Source organism: Hetaerina americana, unplaced genomic scaffold, assembly GCF_022747635.1.
Source record: "Hetaerina americana unplaced genomic scaffold, ioHetAmer1.1.p SCAF_7, whole genome shotgun sequence".
Taxonomy (NCBI): domain Eukaryota; kingdom Metazoa; phylum Arthropoda; class Insecta; order Odonata; family Calopterygidae; genus Hetaerina; species Hetaerina americana.
The window spans coordinates 14,617,794-14,632,804 of NW_027287316.1; positions in this window are offsets into that span (position 1 = coordinate 14,617,794).

A 15,011-nucleotide genomic window follows, 5' to 3' on the forward strand; every position below is an offset into this window, starting at 1 on the left:
TTTTGAACATTTACAAGGTCTGGTTGATCTATCTACCTGTACATACATTTGTGTAAGTAAAAACATGTTGATATTCTCCCAATAATTTAACATAAGCCGAAAAATGTACATATTATTTCAATATTCCACATCAATGAGCCATCAATTCCAATTAAAGCATATTAGCATTTAGCATGTGCCATTTCGCTCCATTCCTGAGGCGGCCCTTTGGAAACTGAAATAGCGGACGCCAATTCCCTTCAGAAGTGGAGATCTCCGTTCACAAAAGACCACTTCATCACCCTAGTGCCTTAAATACCCTTCATTTCTCCTCCCACCACTTCCAGAACCCAACGTTCCCTCCAATCCTTCCCCACTTGCGAAACCACACGCCTAAAACATCCAACTTCCAGATGCCCCGTGCCTTCCTTATCCTCCTCCTCTACCTTACCGTCTCTCCGAGTCTCGCACCCTTGGTTACCTCTCATCTCACCTCCCGTCTAAACCTACACTCCATCTCTCGCTACCGTTCCCGTTTCCAAGCCATCTTATCCCGTAACCACGTTCTTTCCTTCCTGTTCCATCCACTACAGCAAAATGACGAGCAGAGTTAAGGATATCCTCATTCCGCGTCGTTTAAACTTAATTCTCCGACCTCGAATAATACTCCTGCTTCCAAGCAACGGTTACCAGGGAATCGAACTCAAATAATGAGGAAGGTGTTTATTGTACCGGAGTGCTCTTAGTCAAATCCACAGATATTAGGCTTAATGAGGAATGTAAAATAACAACAATCGATAGAAAGGGGATACCTGAAAATGAACTAGTACAGGAATGAATAAGGAAAGTGATAAGTTTTTAATACCTCTTTCATAAATACCGCATCCATGGAGATGAAGAGTAAGTACTCATTAACATTATAAAATGGGAGGAATAAATACTAAAGCGTAATTTTAAATCGCTTTGGATATATTTTGAAAACATTTGGATTCAAGTAGGGGAGGATATTTTACACTACATTTTCTGAATGGCTGCTCTGACTTAGGCAAGGTAGGTATCTCCCCCCAATGGATAAAATTGAATTCCTTACTCAAAGAACGTTCCGAAAGGAAAGAGGGAAATTCTTTATTTTTCTATAATTAATGGAATAGGCGCATATCACGCCTGAATTTAACTTGAATTTCTTAACGCCTAAATTAATCAGTAACTTATTACACCAGCCAACCTAATCGAATCATTTGAACTCCATCTTTGAGAGCAATAATACTTATTTCGGAAATATGACAATAATAATTACCAAATAATATAATTCTTCTCCAAATAATTTGATAATAAAACTTAGGCCCTCTTAAGGATCCATTGTGGTCCATTTACTAATTGAAATTTACTTAAGCATATATATGCTACCTCCACACTAAGGAAAGATACAGGTATAGCAGAAAATGTCATAATCTTGTGTGGGATTCAGACGGAGCGATAGGAGAGTCATACGTTTCTAGGAATTCCGACTTTGATATTACTCGAACCTTAAGGAAAGCACCCGATGGTCCACAGCTTAGCTTCCCATTGACGGAAGGAGTATTATGAATGAAGTCCTCTCCAATTAGCATTCAAATACCAAAGGAAATACCACAGAGGAGTTGTTCAACCCTATTTCAAACAGGATCCCTCAGGATAGGAAGCCAGTACACTTTCCATCAAAAGAGGTGTAATCTTCGTTTGGATTACACTGAGGAAATATGTCCTCGAGCCTAGCAGTACAATACTCTGAAATATAATAATTACGTGTAATAGGTACGAAGTATAAAAGGTATGTCTGTCGATTTAGTAATTTCGGAACGCGCATAAAATGTCACTGATGTTTTAGTTTCTTCAAGATTTCTTGATAGAACACAATTCTATTCAGATAAATGGATTCCTGGCTCATCAGAATTAAGGTTTTGCGTGAGGGCTTAAAATTGAATTGTTACTATATTAATTTAATCTTAGTTGCTCACCTGAAATAGAACGCGGTAAGAAAACCACGGTTACAAGTTGTCAAACTAGCCCAATGCTTTTTCCCTATGGTACAATGCCATTCAACAATCATGTACTATATGGTGCACGTTCCTTTTAGAATGTTGAGTAGCTGTTCTGCTTCAAGCATGCTCATTAAAGGACCGACCAGAAAAATGAAGGAAATGCCGCCAACGGGAAGGAAATTTTACCTTTCCGAAAATTACCGTCAGCCTCTCCTTTTGATGAGAAATGTGTCCCAAAATTGGGAGCGGATAATGTCAACGCAATTTCAGATCCCTTTGGATCGCTTAGTTGTCTTCTTTCAACAACTGATTCCCTTTGCTCCCTTTGTTCCTTTCTAATTCTCACCCTTCAAGACTACCCCTCCACTCGCAGGACATTTTTTCACTCCCCAGCCTTTGTTACTTTTCGCGTTTCGCATTTCTAATTTAACTCACCCTTGCGACCACTATTGTGAACTCCTATGCCAATCCTCGTCAACACACTTCGTAACTTTCTCCTTTTCGTCCGCCATTCCACCGAAGGACGCTTAATAACTGTCCCAGCTCGTCTAATATCGCTCATTTCCTCCATGAAGTTATAAGTCATCTTTTTAGTTAAATCAAATCTGAGCATACTTCAATACCTAAAATTTCTCCTTCCTTTTACTTTATTGATACCAGTTTTTTTTGCTAGGGTAAAATTCTAGTTTAGTAGTAATTTTTGCTAGTGAATTTTTTGGGCCCCAAAAATTGTTTGCGCAGTTGATTATCATTCCAAACCCCAGGAAAATGTACCATCTCTGTAGTATTTCCAGATGTATACACATTTTTGATGGTGAGAAGGGGCAATGGAACGCACTTGTGTTCACAGAATCAAGCAAGAAAAGCTTTTTTTTCGGCCTAGTCAGCAGAAGAGATATGAATTAAATAATAGAGCCCAGAGTTCCTATAAATAGGAAAGCAGAGATAATTTTGTCACCATTCACACGCTCGAAAGGCTATTTTTATCTCTCCATTTTTTTTAAATTACTGCAGTTAATCTTGTGCTTGCGTTCGTGATTCTTCCCTCTCTCTGTTCCTATGGCCGATTTTAATTTCCTGACTTCAATATTGCTTTACTTTCGAGGATTTTCTTTACCCAGCTGTCTTGTAGAGCCTCATTTCTTTCTCATAGGCCCACGCCGTCCCTTCTTTCAACTTCCATCGGCTTCCCCTAACCCTTTCACTTTCTCACATCTGCATATAGACAAGGCCCTGTTGGCCAAGGTAGAGGTGGTTTTAAAAATGCCATTCCTATTCCAAGGAAAATAAAGGGGAAAGCAAGAAAGGGAGAATATAGGGACTCGCAAAGCATGGGCAGCTGATAGTGATAAATATAAGCATTATTGTCGCTGAACTTTTGTAATTTCCGCAACACGTGTGACGTATCAAAGACAAAATGGCCACTTTTGCATAATTTATTGCATATAAATTCCTCACGTAAAGTCTGCCCAGTGGTTTAGATTACAACTGAATGTTTAGTATAACATATAATTCACTTTAAACTATAAGAGAAACAGTTTTCACAAACATGATGACAATTAAACTCTACCTCCAATTATGCATTTAAAAAATTCAACACTATCTTACGTTACACAGCATTTTATTTGGTATGAAAAATATTGATCTATAATTATTAAAAATATATTAATATATTGAATCAGCAAGCACTCTGAATTTATGATTATCTCTCCGGGTTGTTATGCTGGATATTAAATTTGGAGGAAATACATAAGAATGCAATGATCATCTCCAACATTAACAGAACGGATTTCATAAAATTTACAACCTGAGAATGCTGTGATATGCTTTTGGGAAAATATGAGCGAAGAGTGCGTAAATATAATTCGAATGTTTTATATATATTTATATATTTTCACTTAATAAAAAAAATAATTTTTGGGTAGACTTTCGCTGTTCCCGACTGATATGAATGAGAAACCTGAGCAATTGAGATTAATTTTGTTATTATTATAAGGTAATCTACCCGTTAAGGCAGGTTTTTGGATGGAAACAACAACCAAATAAATAATTAGTGACTCCTAACAAAACACAATCCAGCACCTAGTCAATATCAGGTCCCTCTTCATCTCTAAGTACTGATTCATATTCTAAGCTGACAAATTATCTAGAGAAGAAACAATACGCCCCGCATAGGAAAATATTGAATTAGGTACAATAATTGTTGCATTGCGCTAATTTTTTATCAAAGAAAAAGGTAGTACATTATCCAGTAAACATATTTTGCTGCGTTATCTCAAATTAATGCCTTAATGGAAACTTTCCCATCACTAACCAGTGAAAAATCTATACTGCTAGGGTAACCTTAGGAAATAGTGAGTGTATTAAGCCTAAATTGAGATATCTCAAGCTTAAATGCCACCCACGTCACGACCGCTACACTGTCAAAGTTTTCAGAAGGCGTCAGAGTTAATACGTTCACTGATGCGCGTATGTTATTTATCGTCGCTTCACGAATCTCCCCGCCGGTCCAGCAGCCAGCCCTGATCACGACGTCCGCCTATCCGTTTCTTGTCATCGCCACTCCTCTAACCACTCCTTGAAAATTTTCTCCTCATTCACCCTTCCCCTTGGGGCTGCCTCTTAATCCCTTCCCCCCATCCGCGACCGTTTCGTCCTCGTCCTCATAACCACCCACTGCCTCTACCCCCGACCCCAAACCCGCCTCCCCACACCCATGTTCCTTCGGCCGTCCGCGCCACTGCCCTTTCCCAAGGCCTCCATTATTCATGGAGCCAACTCTGCAAGTCTCATGAAGAGAGAGAGAGAGAGAAACGAGAGGAGTGGGTAGGGGGAGACATGGTGGCGAGAGGGGAAGCGTGAGTGGGGGACGAGAGTCGAGGGGAGGGGTATGGTTGGACTGTGCCGGGGAGGAAGATCGCTGTGTGCCTCAGGAATGAGGTGAATGCTGGCGGTGTCTCGGGGAGAGCTGGCGGAGGAGAGTTTGGGGAAGGGAGCGGGGCACGGTTTAAGCAAAGAGTCCACATCCTTTGGTGGATGAGGAGGAGGAAAGAAGGCGCGACGGGGGAGGGGAATGGGGGTCGGATGGCGGGTGAGGATGCGAAACGAAAGCGTAGGAATGCGGAGGGGACGAAGATATAGGGAAGAGCGGACTGTTCCTTAAAGAAGTTTGCGCTCTTGGAGTGGAAAGGGGACGGGGCTTTCTTGCGACGGTCGGGAAATGAGGGTAAGACCCTGAGAAAAAGGGGCGAAGAGAAGTTGGAGGAGCGAGATATAGAGGTCCAAGTTTTCTTAGGGTGGAGCATTATTACCAACATCATTATTTCACGTTCCATCTTCACTCACATATTTCACCTAAATATTACAAATAAGATTGCCTCTCTGAGCAATGATTAAGCTCTCCCGAGCAGCCCTGATATATTCTGTAAACTATGCCCTCTATAAATAAGTGCAGGCACGCCTCAGAGAATGCAAACTTAAAATCATAATTAGAAATACCTTAACATTATGAAGAGCGTCAAATTTGCTATTCATTTGGAGGGAAGGTGCAAATTTTAAGAGAATCAAAAGAGATAGTTTCCATCATAGGGAACCGATGAAGTTCATATTTAAGTAGAGGAGGAGGGTACTATTTTTTAGCTTGTGCTCTCAACCAAATCCAACGCTTATATTTATAACATCCAACGAATATAATTCTCATTCTTAATTCTTATTCTTTTGAATAATAATTATGATTTAGGTGATAGCCACAGCTATCGTCTGAATTATATGGCACATAAAATGGCTCTTAAACTTCCTTCAGCTTGTAAAAATGTGTACACCATACAATTTAAAGAGAAATCACGTCTTGAAAACACATTTTTCCACATACTTAGCGGTTGACAGCATAATGCTATGAAAATATAGACGTTGAAAAATAAAACTGGTAACATAATTCTGCGAAAGCCATTTTAAATTTCAATACTTAGTGTATAGTAAACAGAAAATCTGATTTATGCTATAGTTGTGTGAATTGACAGCTTAAATATTCTATGCTCCAAATTCAGGATTTGGCAGTAGTGACAATCTAAAGAAGCCCTTCAAAAGGCAAATTAAGCTGTAAGAGCCGACAGGTCGACTCAAAAACTCCTCATGCCTATTTTAATTGGATATTCTACGGTAAGGCGTGATCATCAAAAATAGATGAAGCGGTCGTAATTCAATGAGAACATCTTACTCGGAATTCCGTTGTGGATAATTAATAAGCAAACTTTTCGTTATTTACATTAAGACATATTTCGAGAAATTTTTGAGGAACAGAAAATATATTTCGCAGGATGTCCCCCCCTGCAAATGGGACCGCGCCTAAAAATCAAATGTAATTAGCCAAGTTAAAGCATGCATTTAGTTAATTGGGCTGATAAGCATATGACACCCATTCATTCAGAGCATAATCGGTCAATAATTTCACTGTCATCTATATTAATTCTGATATGATACGTATGTCAGGCATTCTTTATAGCTATCGAAGAATCTCCGCAAGTAAACTCAAATGCGTGAAAAGGTTGGTGGGCTTCAAATAAATGAATAAATAAATATATATATTTATATACTCATTCATTTATTTATTTATATTATACCTTATTTATAGAGTTAATATTTAATCATTCAAAACTTAACTTGAGCACCCACATAATCTGAGTTGGAGAACAAGATATATCCTTAGCGGATAGAACAAGATATATCCTTAAAACTTTGATATCGAGGATGTTTTAATACGACACGGAAACATGATCGTTGAAGCAAGACTATAGCCGCAGATTGAATTGATTGCTCTTGATATGTCGTGTGGAGAATGATGGAAATAATAGAATAGATGGAAAGTGAAAGAAATGAGGAAGTAATTGGCATGGTGAAGAATAAATGGACTGTTAAGAGAAGTATAGAGTAAGCAGAAAAGATGGATACGGTGTTCTTAGATTGGCGGTGGTGTTTTGAAGTCTGTGAGGCTAGAGAATGATAGGCAAGCGAGAAAATAGTATGCGAAGATATAATATGCATGTTGTTATGACGGGAGGAAGTTATTGTGTGCAATTGACAAAGGGCTTATCGTAGGGTAGAGGTGAGGTTGTGTTAGGGGAACAAATGAAATGTACTGTGGTACCCTTGTACATGTATATGTAATGTATATCCGTTCAAACTAACCGGTAGAACATATTAGTATTCAAACACGAAATCCCGCCAAACGGCGAACAAATACTCATTCACATAGAAATAGATATAAGGAAAAGGGATGGGAACACATATAAAGGACGAACACAGCAGAGGTGGGGTCTTATCCTTTATGATGTTGTATAATTGCTAAACTACTACTGTGTGTTGTCTATTTCTCCTTTGGTGGGCGAAACAGCTCTCTAGCGCCATCTCTTGGCCAAAGAATCGGGGCATTTGGTTGCACAAAGTATCGCAGATCTGTGTAAATTACATTTCCTGGATAGCTTAAGTGGTTGAGAGCATCTGCCCAGCAAGTGGAAAGATCCGTAGTTCATGCCCCGGTCTAGGAAATTATTTTACACTCGTGGTTTGCCTGATTCCGCCTTCCCCATCTCTAGTGTGTTCGTCCTTTATATGTGTTCCTCTCCCTTTTCCTTATATCTATTTCTATGTGAATGAGTATATATATATATATATATATATATATATATATATATATATATATATATATATATATATAACAAATTCAAACACGAAATCCCGCCAAACGGTGAACAAATACTCATATATATAGAAACAGATATAAGGAAAAGGGATTGGAACCCACATAAAGGACGAACACAGGAGAGGTGGGGAAGGCGGAATCCAGCACATCACGAATGTAAAAATATTATATATATATATATATATATATATACATATATATATATATACATATATATATATATATATATATATATATATATATATATATATGTATTAAATATAAATACTATATATGTATACATATGTATATATTATCAGGAAATCATGGAAAGCAAACCTGCAAGCGATATGGTATTGGTTGATTCAGCGACAGTCGGATTTCTTTATGGTTCCAATTGATATCAGATATGCACTTCAGTGAAGAGGGCTCAAATTCCGCGTTAATTTGAAATGGGAAGATTTTCTAGTACTCCCAATTGATGGCGTGGAGTGTTTTGCATGCTCTAAAGGAAACGTAATTATCTCTGTGCCTTTCCTCAGCCTTTGGTCTCCCACATCTAAATTACAAGTTGATAATTTCGATGCCCTAAAAGAGGTTCTCGTCTCCACACCAGCGTGTCATGAGGCGGTTAACTGGCTGCTTGGGAAAAATCAACTGGTTTAGAAAACTTACTTGAAAAAAATAAACATTTGGGCGTGAATCATTTCACGTTTAATAACACAAAAGATTACACCTTTGCACCGCTTTTTTGGTAGGAACGGGCGGGTGGTAAGCCACGTGTAACATCCTACCAGGAGTAACGTTGATGTCGGTTTCCCAACTTTGCCTTTGGTGCTTTTGTAATTTCCAAATTACAAGTGCGTCGACGGACGTAAAAGGAATTTATCCGATCCAATCAAAGCTCCCCCATCATCCCGTGGGGACTTTTGCAACAAAAGTCGTAATGTAATTCCATGATAACTAGGGTGAAGGTAATTGATTTTATTTAATGTCCCGATGAAATAAAAAAATTCGGTACAAGTTCACCAGACGTAGGGTTTTGTGAATTAAAAATCTACTCCAGAATTGAACAAAAAATAGCATTCCTCTGCTTCATATTTTAAACTGAAGCCTAGCCACACTCGTTTGTTCAAAGGCAATTATTCCACCATATTTATTTAGTTTCGTGCGCTCATGTGATGACTTTGTTTATCACAAACATTTTCCGTGCCGTTATTTTTCATAATGATTTATAGTGCATTCCGACCAAAGTTACGCAGTAATTAAACAATGAAGAGTGATCAATTTTGAAACGGCACAGGAAAATCAGGATAGGAACCTGGAAATGTTTCCAGAGATAGTTAGGCCCTTTCCGCAATTAAGTAAACTCCGCGATATCCAGGGTTTCGTGCATATTTATTCTTCGCCATAACCATCGACGTAAATGAAAATAAATCGCAATACGCGACAAGAACAGATGACCGAGGGCACACGAAACGCGCTGTTGCATTAAATTTCAAATTTATATGGAAATAAAAGAGCGTGAGAGGGGAATGTGAGTCCATCACCTTTGGAAAAGCAGCGCCATACACGTGGAAGACAAATGCATAATACCGGTTTAATACGGGGGCTCATGCTGCACTACGCTCCCTAAATTCCTCCGTAGGAGTCACCTCTCCGTTCACCCCCTGTCATCGCCGCAGACGACATCTCCAGGGACGTAGTGGACCGCGAGACAATTTCCTCGACCCATAATGCAACTTCCGTCTCTCTCTCTCTACGACGTCCTCCCCCTTCACACCGAATCTCTCTCCCCCACTCACCCCCTCTCTACCCCTTCCCTTCGCGAGCCTCCCCCCCTGCATCTCCCCATCTCATCGTTTCCGTGTGCCCGCTCACGGATCGCTTCAATTCTGTTTGTCTTCCTCGTTTCCCACGGAAGGATGGCATTTCCCATTCCGTCGTCACACTCATCACTATTCTATGTCTGCCAACGCTGGGTCTAATTGGTTCGTCCGTAAGTCACGTGGTCAGGCGGCGGAGTCTTAGGGGTGCGCCTGTGTGAGTGTGTTTGGGGTCGGGTCATATTCCGGCGGGTAGGTATAGCCAGGGGAGATCAGATGGGGTGGGGATTGGTGATGGAAAAGAGGAGAGGGGTCTTACCCTTGCCTCGGGGTGCTACGGTTTGGGACAGAGGTTAGTATCTAGAGGGAAAAAGGGGAGAGTGTGTCGAGGGAGGGAGTGTTGGAGGGGACGAAGGAATTTTAGCCTCGTGCGACACTATCTGTGATGTGGAGGTTTCGGTATGTCGTGGTTGACTAGGGGTCCGAGTGGGAAGAAAATGAAAGCGGCGATGAGTGAGGGAGATCCGATTAATCTGTCCATAAATTATGAACGGAATTTCTTCCGACGTTTGGTGTTCAAGTTTCCTTTTTTGCTCCTCATTAGGCAAAGGATTAAAGGGCTTCCCCTTCATTACCAATTAAGCTGCTTAACATTGTGCGTTTGAGGTAATATATGCTACATATTTCATCCGATTTCTTTTGGCGCAATTAATACTGCTACGCATGTCCTTTTAGTGTTAGAAACATCTTATAGAAAATAATACTTGAACAGATAGATCTAACTAAATTATATTCATTGGATTACATTTACAACTCTAATTGAAAGGCATGTATCCATTTTTCTATGACATGGAAATATAAGAAAGTTTTATGTTGCTACATAAGGTTTCATAAGACATTCTTCTGAGTGATTATTATGGTTATCGTGTCTATTTTTCTAGACTTCGGTGGAAATTTTTTTTTTTAATATTTCCTTTGCATAGTAATATTTTTAATTTCATCGCACCTCACACAATAAATATAAGACCAGAAGAAGTAAACGCCGAATTATGACAGCAATTGATAAAATTTTCACTAGGTAATTCTTTATTTTATTTTCTTTAGTGGTAAGTATTGAATATATGAATCGATGAGAAATCAATACTCTTGGGAATGCATACGAGCACGAAAGAAACAAATAAGGGCCGAAATATATTCATCTATTTTTTCTATACTGACAAATGAAGTCTCCTACACATAAGTATAATCTTGTAAAACATTTACTCTTTCGAGAAAGACCCGATGAAGGAATTTCCAGGAGCACGAAGAGCAAGACACCAAGCTAAACGACCAAGATTAACTATTTCGCTGAACGAACTCGGGGCATGAGGTTGTGGGAATTATTAAGGGGATCGTCAGTGAACATTTGGGGCTCTAAGACGAGATTCATGTTTCGGCGTAAGGCTGCTCTCTGCTCCTGTCTCTGTCCACATTGCATTTCCCTCCCCCTGCTACTCCTTCACCGTGAATGCAGACGCTACCCCTTCACAGCACCTCATTACTCTACCCTAATTCTCCGCATCATCTCCTCCACCCGAATTCCCGTATATCCCTACTGCACACAGGGACGTGGTCTCCTCTACTCTCCGAAAGGTTAACATATCAGACCTTACCGTCGCCTTCTCAAGTTAGCGGAATTACTCCAAGCCGGCCCACTCCCTTTCCCGCGAAACACGAATCCCGCGAACCCTTTGCCTGGCTATCCCTCTTCCTAAGCCCTATCCACATTCCTGCTTCTCCATTTCACGCAAGATACACTGTGCCTGATTCACTGAGAGCTGAATTCATGTATATATATATATATATATATATATATATATATATATATATATATATATATATATATATATATATATATATACATGAATATATATGCATATATATATATATATATATATATATATATATACATGAATATACTACCTTGATCAAAAAGTTCCCGGAATAACCACCGTGTGGCGCTCCCATCGTTCCGATTTGAGTTCTGTTTTTTTTGTTAAATTGGTACATCTGTTGTTGATATTCCCTTTAAATCTTAGTGTCATAACTTGACATTTGCAAAAGTTACGGTCGGTTTTCGGTATGTCCATCAGTGCTTCCTGCGATTTTTCCATTACTTCCTCTCGGCTGCTAAAACGCGTTCCCCGTAATGGTTTTTTAACTCGATTGAACAGAAAGAAGTCACAGGGAGCCAAATCAGGTGAATTCGGTGGCTGTTGGATGGTATTTGTTGCATTTTTCGTCAAAAAATTACGAATAATGATAGCACTGTGCGACGGTGTGTTATCATGGTGCAAAATCCACGAGTTTTCTGCCCACATTTCTGGTCTCTTTCGGCGAATTGCTTCACGCAAACGTCTCATAACGCCCAAATAATACTCTTTGTTTACTGTCTGGCCTTCTGGCAAAAATTCATGATGCACTACACCGTTGTAATCCATGAAAACCGTCAGCATTGCCATCTTTTTTGACTGAAAACGACGTGGTTTTTTTGGTCTCGGCTCATTTGGTGAACGCCATTCACTTGCCTGATGTCTGGATTGCGTGTCGTACTCATAAACCCACGTCTCGTCTCCAGTAATGATCCTTTTGATGAATGTGGGATCGGATTCAGCCTCGCAAATCATGTCTTTTGCGACGTCAACACGGTCTCTTTTTTGCATGAAATTGAGGTCTTTTGGCACCAACTTTGCTGCTACACGACGGAAACCCAAATCATTAACCACAATGTCTTGGGCGGATCCATAGGCAATGTTCAAGTCCTCCGCTATTTCTCTGATGGTTAATTTGCGGTTATTGACCAACATTTCTTTTACTTTATCAATTTTTTCACCGACTTTCGATGTCGATGGTCTGCCACTGCGCACATCATCTTCGATTGACTCACGACCACTTCTGAACCGCTCGTGCCACTGGTAAACGACCGTTTTTTTAGAGAATCGTTGCCGAAACACTTTTCCAACATTTCCAACGTCCGTGCGCCACTAAATCCGTTTTTTACGCAAAATTTAATACAAGTTCGTTGTTGCAAATTTAAATCCATTTCTGCAATTGTAAAAAATCGCCAACACACACAGAGATAGATGTACTCTTGGCTACGTAACTTTTGCAAATGTCAAGTTATGACACTAAGATTTAAAGGGAATATCAACAACAGATGTACCAATTTAACAAAAAAACAGAACTCAAATCGGAACGATGGGAGCGCCACACGGTGGTTATTCCGGGAACTTTTTGATCAAGGTAGTATATGCATGTATATATATATATATATATATATATACATGCATATATATGTGTATATATATATATATATATATATATATATATACACATTCAAACGCGAAATCCCGCCAAACGGCGAATAAATACTGATATATACAGAAACATATATAAGGAAAAGGGATAGGAACACGTATAAAGGACGAACACAATAGAGGTGGGGAAGGCGGAATCGAACGGATCACAAGAGTAAAAATATCTCCTCAACCGGGACTCGAACACCGGATCTTTCCACTTGCCGGGCGGATGCTCTTAACCACTTGAGCTATCGAGGATATGTAATTTACCCTGAGATCCGTGGGTCTTATATGTCGCCAAGCGCCCCGATTCTTTAGCCAAGAGATGGCGTCAGGGGGCTGTTTCACCCACCAAAGGAGAAATAGACAATACACAAGAAGAAAGGACACCTTTATACGTGTTCCTATCCCTTTTCCTTATATATGTTTCTGTATATATGAGTATATATATATATATATATATATATATATGTGTGTGTGTGTGTGTATGTATATATGTATATATATATATATATATATATATATATATATATTTATCATATAACATTAGGACGGCACAATAGAACACAAAAATAAAATAGATAACACGTAGAATGACACTCTCATTCATGAAATTTTAAGCTTTCGGCCTTCTTCAGGTCAGATTTAGTTTCAATCAACAGTGCCTGACCTGAAGAAAGCCTCAGAGAAGGCTGGAAGTTTAAACTTCCTGAAGTGGGTGAGTCCTTTTACGTGTTATCTATTTTATTTTTGTTGTGTGCTGTATCGTCCATATTTTATCTTGCTCTCGTGAGTTTTTCTACAAAATCTCGCTCTCTTTATATATATATATATATATATATATATATATATATATATATATATATATATATATATATATATATATATATATATGCATGTGTGTGTGAACTTTTCTCGTTGTTCCATCATGATCAACATTCATTAAACGAGTTTTAAACGCTTGACGGAAACTTACTGAACGCTATGTAAAATTAATTACTTTATACTTTAGGCACACCCATTTTTGAAGAGGCAACGACGACGCTAATTATTGAGAAAGGATCAAAGCTAAAAATATTTTCGGATGGGTTCTCGCAAATCACATTCGAATTTCTCTAGGGCGCCAGTCAAGTTAAGGAAATGTTACATACTCTCCGAGACAAAAATATACTCTGGAGTGACTTGACTCTCGTAATTGAAAATTACTTTATTGATTTTAACCAATTTGTCTTGAGGGATGAAAATAGGCAATAGGGGATGGGATAACTGAAGAGATTGATTGTAAAATCTAAGTGGCAATATTATGCTGAATTAAGGTTCTCTATCCTTTTTAACTGCATGCTACTTAATTTAAAATACCATTGCAAATTTTTTTGGAGAGCGTTTTAACCCCAAACTGGTGATTATCATAACATGCGATGACGTCGTACTCAAATACTGTTTCACCATTATGTGTACATTTATATAATTGATGCAAAAATATTCCATTAACTTGAATTGTTTCGTTTGGATTCGTTTTCCTCAGTTAATTGCGACCCAAAAGAGACGTACTCATTTTCTATCTAAATATATCCCGCCCTTAATCAAATATTCAGCAATAAACTCATAACTTAATTTATAACACAAGCACATTATCTTTACGTAATATTCATTAATATTAGCAGAAATAAATTTTAAGCATTCAGGAAAACTTCCATTCTGTTGAAATTGCGTTCTACCAAAAAATAAATTATGCTTCAATAAATGCGATATTAAACAGCTTTTCATCAATATATACCGAGAAAAAATGCTTCGTTTAAGTATAGCATCAACGTGCAACACGATTTTTACAAACCTATGACTTTAAAAAAAATGAAAATGTATTTTGCAATCGGACGGAAAAACACAACGAAAGAATAATCACAGGTAAAGAATATTCAAGGGGAACTAATTTGCCGAAAGCACTTAGACATTAGCATAGCATTTTTCTCGGAGCATTAGACTATTGCATACAATACCTGAATTAATCTAAGGAATTTTAGCATAGAAAATAACGATAGTAATTTTTGGCAATATGAGAAGTGGTCAAAGACAAATTTGAGGAACTGAATGAAATCGCCAATTAGGGAGTTATGAACAAAATATCTAGGATTGTTGAAATTTGGGATTGTCTGCGAAGGGTGAATAAAGA